Here is an 11,764-nt window from a genome sequence, read left to right as displayed (position 1 = left end):
TTTCACCTCAGGTGCCGCGGAAAATTTGGTCTAAAATAAAAAATCTAAACCGGCCAAGTCTCTGTTTTGTGTCCAAATGTCGTTATACTTGATAAGAAACAGAATTATGAAATTCCGCTCTGTCTGCTGCCACATGATTTGCCCCTTATTTGGGCATCCGAACTCGGCTTCTTCATGGCGTGCTTCGATTTCCCTCCAAATTGCCTGAAACAGAGATAGAACATACAAGAAAGTACTTTATATGTTGGTGCGGTGAATGTAGTCTGGCTACCAACTAGATAATCTTTTCTTTTTTTTTTTGGAAAAAAAAAATCTGTTACATACTCTGACTTTATCAGTCCTGGCTCTATTTGAATAGCCTCAGGAGTTACTTCCTGTGAACAAAACACAGGGTCTGAACACAGACTACGATAGATGGTATGGAGGAGACTGGAACTTTAGAAAATATCTAAACAGGAATAATACTTGAAAGCACACGAATTCCAAACAAGTAATATGCGTCAAGAATAACAGAGACAAAATCTTGAATATTAACAAGCGAAGAGAACAAACTATCGATGGATTACCATACAGTGATTTGTAAAGAGATCGTTAGCATTATATTACTTAGCTTTTTTTTTTACACCACATTGATGTACTAGCGCATATTTTGCTTCTCCGTACCAAAATTCGGCTGAGATTTGGTCTTACCAAAATGCGTTGAGGTGCACATTATTAGTTTAGGAATATAGAATGCATTGACTCTTGGTATATATTAACTCCGACTAGTTTGATGAATAGTTAAGATGAATAACTTAACTATTTCTTATTTTTTACACACATTAACATGTGTTTTGGCACCTCTGTGCAAGTGATGTTTATATTTTGCGATTGAAGTCATTGGCTGTCGCATCTTCTTCACGTAATCATACTGGCAGGCAGTGAGTTTTACCCCTCAGAATACACACCAAACTATTCGGCGAGAGATAATTGAGCCGCACCGTGAGAAAACCAACATAGTGCATTTGCGACCAGCGTGGATCCAGACCAGCCTGCGCGTCAGGATACATGCTGTTCACTTTCACAGCCTTTTGCAATTAGAGAAACCGTTAGCGAACAGCATGGATCCTGACCAGACTGCGCGGATGCGGATGCGCAGGCTGGTCTGGATCCATGCTGGTCGCAAATGCACCATGTTGGTTTTCTCATGGCGCGGATCATTTATGAATTCATTGAATCTGCATGTAAAACATTGGTTTCCGATTGCCTCCCGACCAGATGCCTGACATTCAGGAGAAAGATATGTACAAGCCAAAGGTGGTTCATAGGTCAAAATGAATTGCCCATTAAAGATGAGGTAACACTTTAAATGTAACTACAAATCTTGACCTTAAGTTTATACTTACTAAATGGCAAATAAAATGTTTACATGTTTGACCGAATTGCTGTAGAAAGCTGCGTTTTGAAAGATTCTGCTGAAACATGTTTTTGTTCCTTGAAATACATGGAAGTTGGTTAATTATAACCTCAACGCTATCTGTAACTATTTGTAATATACAATCAGCTATGGCACACGCTGTAGACATCGGTCCTCTACAGTGTACCGTGGCTGTTTCCTGAAAAACGTAGATCAGAAATCCGTCTGACATTGTTAGAACAAAATCAGTCATAAGTATTATGTATGCACAAGGTTATCTTATTCATTTCTCAAAACAAAAACAGGAAACCGCGACACTCTGTCTAATATGTTCCAAAGTCAAACCTGCCCGTTTTCTTTTCTTTTTTTTTTTGATGAGCAAAAGGTCTGGAGTTATTTAATGTATATTACATACATTTAGTTGATACGCATTCATTCAAGTTCTATATAATGATGCTCGCATTTTCACTAATAAGCCCTCTTTATAAATCAAAGCACTGAGAGTACTGATAGGGCGGTGCATTTCAGCAGCGGCAGAATTCACTTGCAGTGACCGTTAAGACACCTAACAAAATCAGAGCATCAGCAAATTTTCTCCAGGACTTCACTTTCGTCAAGTCATGAATCTTTCGTTTTTTTAACTGACTTACTGAGGATTCTGCTAAGGTTTTCTTACGCTTCCTTTTTTTCGTTTACCAGGAATTCCTCTCTATTACTAAGAATTTGTACTTCAAATTTAGTACACCTAAACCTTTTTTAATATAAATAAATGCAAGTCAAACTGTATATCATCAGAATATAGCCATAAAGACAAAGACAAACTTCGAAAGAAAGTACACAATTTAAATAGAGTAGAAACAAGACCTTGAATACACTTTATATAGCTTATGCCTTGTCTATTATGACAATGGCTAGTATCAGATATGTAGAACTGGACGTGACACCAACATAACTTATACTTACTGATACACCATTAACCATTATGATGAAATTGTTTTTAAAAAAATGCTTTTTAAAAAGTGCCTTCATTGGTATTGTAAGTCTGCCCATCTGCAAGCGGATTTTCATTTGAAAACCTGGAGAATATTTTTTTGTGCCCAATAAACACTCTTGTTCCTTTGTGTGAAATACGTTACTTATCTGTAGTTGATTAAGAAAATAACAGTATCACTGTTATAGAAAGTGCTTCAAAGATGTTTATGTGCTATTACAGATCTCTCTAAAGTGAATGGACGCATCAGAAAATAGAAATAGTGCTAGACCAACTTTGCTAAACAAATATATAATCACTCTTTCTGAAGAAAATCAGGAATCTGCCTGAAAATGAAATTCATCTTTTAAAAGATCTGTGCGAAACTTGCGACAGCGCCGCATTGTAAATTATGCCCGATTCGCCGTTTGGCTTGCTCAGTGCTTGGGGTGTTATGGGTTCTATAAGGGCTTGTCGGTGTAATGATGTAACACTGTTATTTGTAAATAAACAGACTCTAATATTCAATGATATATATGAATGTATAATACATAGATATAACAGTTCTCAGATGTAATGGCGATTCTCTATCGTCAATAGCCTTATAGATCTATTATATTGTATTATGTTAAATGTAATGTACTAAACATGCAAAATGTAAACAAACATGGCGGTCAACGGCCGGTGGTCAACTTAAACAATAGTACAAAGAAAACTTACAAAACTCTTGTTTGGGAGGAACCCGGTCGAGGTCGGGCGGTGTTTGCCGGGAAAACTCTTGGTTTAGGGAACACGTGGCTGAATGCGGTTGGAGCGGCTTTCTTTCGGCAGTAAATACACCAGAAATATATACGAAACTTGTTTATTGCTCTTGTTTGCTGCAGCAAGAACCTTGTTAATTGCTGTCATAAACCATTTTACTGCTAGCTGTAACAGGAACCTGGTAAATCGCTTTCGTAAAACATTTAACCGCTGGTAGTTACGCGTAGACAACTGGTATACTGCTCTTATAAACCATTTGATTGCTGACAGTAACACATAGAAAACTCGGAAACTGCTTTCATTTGTCATTCCACTGCTGGAAGTAACAGAAGTCTAGTAAACTGCTCTCATAGACCACTTAACTGCTGGCACAAACATAACTGAGACTTGCAAACCATTTAACTGCTGGTATTACATAATTTATATGAGAATATTAAACTGCTCGTATAAAACAGTTATCTGCTAGCAATAACAGACGTAAAAACTTGATCAACTGCTCAAATAAACCATACTGGTAAACTGTTCTTAGTATTATTTAAATGCTGGTAGTTACGTATATAGGGGACTGGTAAACGTTCTTATAAGCTATTGAACTGCTGACAGTAAAATAGTAAGAAAAATGACGAAACTGCTCTGTAATATCGTTTTATTGCTGGAGGTTGCATATCCTGCTCTTAAAAACATCATTTAACTACCTGTAGTTAAATGATACAGGAACATATACAGGAAACTGATGAAAGTAATCGTTGAAACATCTTTTAACTGTTGACAGTAACATCTATCTGACACTGATACCAGATATCGTCATTTAACTGCTATCAGTATCATAAAATAATGTTTATATGAAAAAATTCGTATTTCAACAGCTGTCAATATCATACAGAAAACAGCTGAAACTGTGGTAAGTGACAATATGTAACTGCTGCAGTGACATACACAAAGAAATGACAAAGCATGTCGTAGAAACATCATTTACCTGCTGGCGATAACATCTGTAACGGGCTGAGGAGTGTTCGAATCCCGACTCGGCACTTTTCCCGCCTCATTATCGTGGAAGAAGCACAGATGTAAAATCATTGCACCTAACACTTTGCAACAGAACATAACAAGTCTTTGGCAATGTCCGTAAAAGAAATGACCATTGAGTAATTTTGTAACAAAAAAAAAATGAATATCCTTGGACGTTGCACTTGCGCGATCCAGTAACATTAAATGTAGGTTAATAAGAACAACTGAACGCGCACGAGACTTCGTTTACAAGTTTGAAGATAGAAATAGATTAAGAAAGCTTTAGTATACGATACGGACAAATGTATTAGCGAGAAGGGTAGGTTTGACGGCCTCTGTAGGAAACTGGAAAAACTGATTTAACTGCTGGAAGTACTACACGTATATGTAGGACACTGACAAAATAATAAGCTTATGCCATTCTCATCATCTAACTGGTAATACAGCTTTATTAACTGTTGTTACTGCTGGCAGTGGTAGTAGTTAACTGGTGTTAGTACACACGATGAATTGCTGTCACAGCTGGTAGTTAACTGCGACGAAAACTGCTGTAACTGCTGGCAGTAGGAACAGTTAACTGTTGTAACTGCTGGCAGTAGCAGCAGTTAACTGCTGTTACTGCTGGCAGTAGGAGCAGTTAACTGCTGTAACTGCTTGCAGTAGCAGCAGTAGCAGCAGTTAACTGCTCCTACTGCTGCTACTGCTGTACTGCAAACTTCACGCCGATCAAGCCAGCGAATTACTTTGATTGGACACCAGGTCAACCAGGCAGTGCCGGTGTAATGAAGTATTTCGACCCCCATAGAATAATGACCCCCCGGTCATTATTCTATAGAAAAAGTGACCCCCGGTCATAGTATTATGACCTCCAGATCATAGTGCTATGACTCCCCCACGTGAAGTAAACTGAACCTCACGAAGAATATTGACTCCCATAAAAAAACGACCCCGGTCATTTGGTCAAATTTAGTGATAACTCATGTATCTAAGGCCTAATTGCTGCATTTTATGCACCCACTTGGGGGAGGGGGGCATATAGATTTGCCCTTGTCCGTCCGTCCGTCCGTCCGTCCTTCCTTTTGACAATTAGCCCCAGATACCATCACTTGACACAGAAATCAGAGCATTCCGCAACGGGAAAAGGAATTCTATTTCTAGACGCTGTATCTTGGTGTATACATTTTTTTTTTCAGGAAAATAGCAATTCACAATACGTTCACAAAACACACCAGTGTCAATAATCCCTGCAAACTTCGGTATGAAGTAATTCATCAGAAGAAAACTGCACAAGAAACTGCTAGCATAGAACTTAGTATTAATAGAAGTTGCAATACTTAGCAGTGGCAGTAAAGTACGGTAACGGCAACAATAGAAAGTAGTAGTAGTAGTAGTAGTAGTAATAGTAGAAGTAGTAGTAGTAGTACTGGCAGTAGTAGTGGCAGTTGCAGTAGCAGCAGCAGCAGCAGCAGCAGCAGACGAATAAGTGACAGCAACAACAGCACCAGGAGAAGAAGAGGTAGATGTACAAGACGTATTAGTGGAAGCAGGTATAGTAGTATCAGTAGTAGCAGTTGTAGTAGTAGTAGTAGAAGTAGTAGTAGTAGTAGTAGAAGAAGAAGAAGAAGTACATGTAGTAATAGCAATAGAAGTAGCGGCATCAGCAGTAGTAGTACAATCAAAATGTTAACTATTGGCAATGGGGGGGTATTAGAGTTGTAGATCTAGTAAAATTGTCCGTTAGGTTTGGTGGGGATAACTTTTTAATAGATATTATCGTCGAAAGTCTTTTTAGGAGCCGGTGTTTTACACGGAAAGAGTAACTTTTTTATGTCCCGGAATCGATATTGTATAAGAGTTCGAATGTAGTAATTTCGGCAGTGAGTATTTTACATGGAAGGAGTCACTTTTTCTATAGAATAATAACTGGGCTCGTTATTCTATGAGATTCGAAGGAAGTCATCTTTAGGGAGTCAGTATTTTACTTGGAGGGGTCAGTTTTTCTATAGAATAATGACCGGGGCTCGTTATTCTATAGAGTTTTCAAAGAGTCAGTTTTTTTATAAGGGGAGTCAATATTTTACAGGAAAGGAGTCACATTTTCTATAGAATAATGACCGGGGGGTCGTTATTCTATGGGGGTCGAAATACTTTATTACACCGGCAATGTTAAAGACTGCGTGGGACTATTGATGGACGATGACTTCAGATGGAAGATTGTGAATGCCAGTTTAGACTGACACCAGTGTGCGAAAAATAGTCTCTGGTTTTACTTCTAAATCAAATCAAAATGTTTAAAGTTTTTTTGTTGTTTTTTTTTAAATTTCAAATCACGACAAGACACAGCCAACATCAAAACAAAAGGTTTATAATTCATTCTAAAACTCCTCTCGAGAAATGGGAACGTTTCTTGCTTAGACTTGTATAATTAGTTGCTAAGAGTATCATTAAATATTGCTTAAATATAAGCAAATGGGATAGTGATTGTGACGTCATTACCAACTTTTAGTAACATCGGTCTATTGGAAAATCGATAAATTTGCCTATATAAACAAAGAAGGAAAAAAATACTTAAACTTAAATAGAAGAAGTTCTATTTGGAAATCAAAAATTCGATACCCCACAATTTAAAGTTTAATTTATTCCGGATATTATGAACATTTTTTTAAAAAATATATTTTAATATTTGGTTGGTCCTTTTTGACTTTAAATAGACCCACCTCACTTCATATAGACTCTGTAGGAAACGGGTAAAAAGAAACTGTCTTTTTCAAATATAACAGATAAAATGAGATATTTTCCGCAAAAAATCAAAAATTCGATACCCCTAAAAATGTAGAAAAAATATTCAGTTTTCGTTATGTGTAATTTGTTTTAAATTTTATAATGGTTTGTTTGGTCCTTTTTGCATTTTAGTGTGTACAGTGAACATTTCTTAAAATATTCCGGCTTTTTCCGCCGTCATCCGTAAGTACTCGGAAGCTGTTACGGAAAATATTGTCGTCTGCTAGTCTGACTTTGTCGGTACAAATTGTTATAGCTCAAAGCCTATAAATTGTAGGCAACTTCACATTGACAAAAAAAAAAAAAAGAAATTGTAATTAGACAATTTAAAACAAATTGATTGTTGAACTCAGAAACGCCGAAACCTAGATCCGCTGTCGTTTAAAAAAAAAACGCTAGGGAGGATTTAGTGTTCAATTCGCATTAAATTTACAAATGCTTTTAATTTTCATCGCAAAATATACTTAAAGCAACTAATTCTCATGTCTTTCCGTAAAATATAGTCTGTCAGTAATTGAGTTTCAAAGCATTCTTAAGAAATATAACGACGATTAATTTATTAATTTCCAGTTACCTTTATTATTTTTTGCCGAAGGATCTGGAGACGTTCTTATTGCCGCGGCGGTCCGGGTCCGATCTCCGACGCGGTCATCATTTTTTCTTCATATAGGATTTTTTAATAAGTTTTTAAAAAAATCATTTTCTATTATTCATAATATGACCAAACGTTAATTTGAAAGATAGCCTTGATGAACTTATAATTCTGCTTCTTTCCGAACCTCCTTTGTATATATTATTCTGTATTCTTAAATTAATGCATGTTTTTTGGTTTATTCTTTAATCATTCGTTTTAAAAAAAATGCGATATCTATTATTTGATTTAATTGTAACAAATAACTTAAAATTACCCTTCGACTTTTATTGTGTATTTTAATATTGCCTAGGGGTAAACAATATCCGATCAGTGTTGTTTCAAGGCTGGTCATAAAAGATATGTTACCCCACTTACTATAAGTGATAGGTTTTTTTTATGGTTTTATGGTTTTGGCGTTGTAATATATGTCTTTCACTTTCTTCTGTCTTTATATAGTCTTTTCCCTTTCTTTCATGAAATTTGTTTTTACGATTTTTACCCTTATTTCATGAATCGTATGACAGTAGAAAGAATCAGTACAAATTTAGAATTCACATCGTGAACAGAGTTGTTCCGTAAATATTTACTGAGTAAAGATCCTGGCCCAAATTTCACGAAAAATATTAAGTTATTACTTACTGTAGTTAAGTCTGCTATTCTAAAATTGAGAAATGGCTGAATGGCAGACAGTGCAGATCATGATCAGTCTGCACGGATGTGCAGGCTGATCATGATCTACACTGATTACAAAGGAAGAACCAGTCGCGCCCAGCATGGTAAGGGTTAAGTATTTCCTTTTAAAAGTATAAGTCTTATTTCTATACTTTTTTCTTTAAAGCGACCGGCCTCCAGATCGTTCGACAACAAAAATACTTTTTAGATATCTTGAAAAAAATACTATATTTCTTATGAAAGCTTCAAAACTTAATTACTGACAAACTTTATGTTATGGAAATACATGAGAATTTGCTGTTTTTACTACCATTTACGATGAAAATCGAAAAGGTTTAGAATTTTGAAAATATTTTAGAATCAAAAGCTCATATTCTACTGTTCATAATATGTGAAAGAAAGCGCGTATAGAGGATGTATATACGCTTTCTAAATATTTTAGATAACATATTCATATTCTTGAATATTTATTTTATTTACAGAGAGTTTTTTGTGCGTAAATATTTCTTTTCTGTACATAAATATACGTTAGCATGATGTTTCATGTATTAAAATGAAAGTAAATCTATGTGTTCGATGTATAAAATGTAACGATTTCTAAATATTTTAGATAACATATTCATAAATGTTACTTTTATTTGACAATTAATAAAGTATTATATAAATTTTCGACTTGTTCCGATTTTCACTTTAATAATTATCAAAACTTCATTCAATTCAAATATATCGTTTAGCAAACCGCCCGCCTGTAAATGCATCAGATAATGACCAAAGATGTTAATTATCGATTTTTCCCCGTGTTACTACAACAACAACAATTAGTACGGAAATCAACGAATCCGTCCGGTAGCGATGATATTGGATTATTGGTTTTATTGATTTTTATGATAGGTAGATCTGTCCCGCTTTATCGGTTTCGAGATGTTACTAAAAATTGGTAATGTTTTCATATGAACAGATATTTCTAGAATATTAGACGCCAAGGGCGGATCCAGGATTTGGTGTTGGGGGGGTGGAGGGGGGGGGGGCGGAGGGCGCAACTACGGGGGTCCGGGAACATGTCCCCCGGAAAATTTTGAAAATAATGGATCCATCAGGTGCATTCTGAGGTACTTTATTTGGTATTTTAAAAGGACAGGTTTTGTGACAAAATCAACCCAAATAACATGCTAATTATATTCCAAGTTTTATGACTTAGGGAAGACCGGGGATAGTTGTTACATTTTTCATATTTTATATTGTATCGGATGAATTATTTAACCGATTTTGTCTAGCTCATTATCTTATTAAAGCTCATTCATTGCAATTTTGAAATTTGTACTATTAATTCTAAAACGAAGAATATTTCTATCCGATAAAGATAGTTGTACCATGTTGGTGAAATGTAACAACTAACCCCACCGTTGGGGTAAATTGTTACAGCGTCTGGGGCAAATTGTTACAATAAGCAATTTTACAATTTTACAAAGAATTTACATTTTTACAACACAACAGTAAACATACAATGTTTTCCAATCTGTTTATAACATGTATAACACAGCATTTTCATTTCACAAATGAATCGTTTCACCGAGTTGGTAGTAGATCCTTGGCAGTTAAACAAAACCTTGCGAATTTCACACCTTGCAGGTCCATACTCTGTTCTTTCAGCATTAATGTAAACCTGAATAATGCTATAGGCCCCTACTATTTACTGAAACTGCTTCTTGTATTCATTGTATCTATTTGCATGTATATAGGGCAATACAATATGGTTAAATCAAAACATCTCTTCCATTTCTCCATCATATCCACAATGATGACAAATAGGACGATGTTTACATCTGTTTACATTTTTCTTTTGTTTTGTTGCTTTCTGTACTTTAGTTTTGAACACTTGTTTTGCTCATTTTTAGCAAATTTTCCACAGTTTCATGGTGAATTCTTATTTTACTATGTTAGCACTCTTTTCGGGCTGTCAGAAGAGCTCTTTTACATTCTTTCGCCATCCAGCACTCGTTCTAAATTGGCATTTCTTATCTGGAGAAAACGCAAGCCTGTTGTAGTTGTTCGCTGCTCTTAGTGCACTATTAGATTTTATTGACGCCACTGTTATGTTCATTTCTGTTCACACCAATAAGGACAAGATATATATATCTCCACTATACGACATCTTCATAGACAAATTGCAATAATGTTTGTATCACCAGAGGAGCTCTGATGGTTTAAGATGGCAGATGTGCCAAGGCAGCTACACAAAGTAGACAATATAAGGTAGCGCTTAATATCGTCAGTTACATTTTGACCATTTGAAAAATCTATATAGTAACTGGCATGGTCATTTCACTTCATTTTCAGTAGTGTGCGCATGGGATTGTCATCTCTGCTATTCAATGTAACTACAGCATAGAGCCAACAATGTCCATCCCCATATGCAGCTTCCTGGTTCAATCGGGCATTTTGTGTTGCAGTCAATTCTGGGATGTCGGGTGTATGTAGAACGAACGTTTCTGTGCAATTTTACTATTTTTATTTTATCCACAATAGTTCAAATTAACAAAAGGTATAAATTTATAACAAAATAAGTAGTCAGCTTTTGAACACTGGTTATCCAGTTAATATAATTAGATAAGAAATTTAGTGTCACTTTTAACGTCGGTTAACCGAACTAACAAGAAATTAAACATTAAAGTATAACACGCTTGTTCTGTGGATGTCCACTAACTAACTGTCTTTTCTCCTGGATGCTGCATTATTTCTTATCTTTTCAATTTAAGATCTTCAACCAATGAAATCACAGATTAATATCTTGACAATCAGTATATTCGAATTATGCAAATTATTCTTATACAGTCTTCTTTAGATCTTATCACATTTATGATAGTGATCGAAGGAAGTGGCTAACAATGGAACAAAGACCTTGTTAGAAATTATCTACACTTCGCACTCTTGCATTGCATAACAAATAATCAGCTTAATTATCTACAAATATTACAGAACCTAGCAACTTAAAAGTTTACAGCAGGACACTTGCCCCTCCGATATTTATTTTCACTCCGTGAAAATCAGTGCAGTTTCATCTGATGTATGCTAAAAATATTAGAGTACATGTCTACATTAAATTAAAATTAATGAAATGCTATGTGTTTTGTTTTATATTACACGTTTAACGTCTTCCTCTTCTAGCTAAAATCCACGTGGTGGGCGGTCTGAGATGATACCCCTTTGTTTTTGGTGCTTATTGATGTTTCCAGGTCTGTTTTCGTGTCTGAACTCATTAATTTGTTTTTGTAGTTCAAAATTTCCTTTATTTGATTCGGACAGTTCTGCCTTCAGATTGTCAATGATTTCATACAGATTATTGAATCTTTGACTAAAATCACAATACAAATTTGAACGGTTATATGATATACACGATTTCCTGCTTAATTCATCTTGTAGTTTTAACAGATTATTTCTTTCCATTTTCATGGCACTGATTATTTCATTTGAGTGTTCATAATCCGAACGTAGGTTTTTGAATTTTGACAATAGCTCATTCTGCGAATTCGCGTTATCAATA

This window comes from Mercenaria mercenaria, chromosome 1, assembly GCF_021730395.1.
Source record: "Mercenaria mercenaria strain notata chromosome 1, MADL_Memer_1, whole genome shotgun sequence".
Lineage (NCBI taxonomy): Eukaryota > Metazoa > Mollusca > Bivalvia > Venerida > Veneridae > Mercenaria > Mercenaria mercenaria.
This window is presented reverse-complemented; position numbering follows the sequence as displayed.